Here is a 1639-nt window from a genome sequence, read left to right on the forward strand (position 1 = left end):
ATGAAATTAAACTTGCTTTCTGAAAATGTATCCCTACCAAACATACATCTACAGGTCATAAAGATGTCACACATCTTTCAATTTTTGGAGTGTTCTCAAATTAGCTCACATTAAGAAAATATCATGCAGCCTAATGGTCTAACATCTCGCTAGAACAAATGGCAATGAATATCCAATATCAATACATTTATCAATTACCACTTATCTGTGTACCAAAAACAATCAATTATTAAATGTAAATAAAATAAATCTCTTAAAAATTGATTTCCCAGATGAGAGGAAAATCTAGTTAGCAAGCTGAGTGTGAAATTTACATGTAGTTCATGAAAAAGTGATTACTTACGGAATTAATTGATTTTAGAAATGAATCTGAGGGTGTAAAATAATAGCATAAAAAGGAAATGAATCTGAAGATCTGTTTTATGTCAGTGAGAAAGGTGTTTATTTTTCCTTCCATGCACAGCCAATCCCAGAAGCTGTGATCCACCAAGAAATCCCTCCTCAAAGCCATATTCCCTAATATCCATCTTCATAACAAACTCTTGCCCCTTTCTCCTTCCCCTCATAGCTGAACTGTTTGTCCATAACCAAGTTGTGTCCTGATTTGGTGTCAGCAATTCCTTTCTCAGAAGTCTTGATACTGAGATTTAGTTTTCAACCTGTCAAATCGTCACTCAAAAAAGCATCTTCTCAGAAATTATTTCAATCGTGAACCCTCCCATCTTTCAGACACATTTCAGTGCTAGTGATGTCAGCCTTATCCCTTCATCTTTTTCTTGCAGTTTCTCTGTGCCTCCCTTCCTGTTGCTCCTTATATGCAAGATGTTCTTGCTGAATCATATTCAGGCCGCTCCTAAATACTTGTTTGTTTTGTCTGTCTCACCTATGAAAGCTGAAAGGACAAGAAGGTGTAAGAGAATTTTCCCAATAAGCAAGTCCTTTACTGAATGCTCTGCATAGACTTACTGTTCACCTTTGAAGCACCTAGCACAATGCTATTTGGCTCAGAATTCCCAAGTTCCTAAGAGCTTTTCCACAATCTTGGAGCGGTTTAAGGAAAATGGGAGCTCTGATGCTGGAAGACAATCCACAAAGAACAACCTCGCAAGATCTGGGACTAGCGTTTTTGAGGTTTTCTCTTTACCACATTAATCCAAGACACTAGTGGGAACTTTAAAAGGTTTTTTCCATCCTTGAAGAGCAATGCTGCTGACCTTAGTCATTCTGTCCCAGCATACTCAGGTACTGTATAAATTACAAGGTTTACTTTTGGAATAGACGCCATACTCCTTTATGGCACTAGGATTGCTGTGAAACTTGTCACCTTCCCGTCTTCCAGAGCACTGCTGTTAATTCTGCCAAAACCACCTCACTTGCACACGTTGGGCCGTCAGACCCTTCTGGAGCCCTCCCGGGTGCGAGGAAGTTGCTCCGCTCCGCAGAGCGGCCTCACTGCGAGAAGGGGGCCTATGCCCCCGCAGCCCCCAGGGGAGAACCCCCTGCCCGGTAAGGCAACACCTCCTCCCTCGGGGCCGGGGCCGGCTCCCTCACCCCTCCGCCCCGGCACAGGCCGCTCCGCCTCGCAGCGCGGCCAGCCGCCCGCCCCGCCTAGTTGTCATGGGGCCCAGAGGGGCCGGGG

This window comes from Pygoscelis adeliae, unplaced genomic scaffold (genome assembly GCF_000699105.1).
Source record: "Pygoscelis adeliae isolate BGI_AS28 unplaced genomic scaffold, ASM69910v1 Scaffold4, whole genome shotgun sequence".
NCBI classification, from domain to species: Eukaryota; Metazoa; Chordata; class Aves; order Sphenisciformes; family Spheniscidae; genus Pygoscelis; species Pygoscelis adeliae.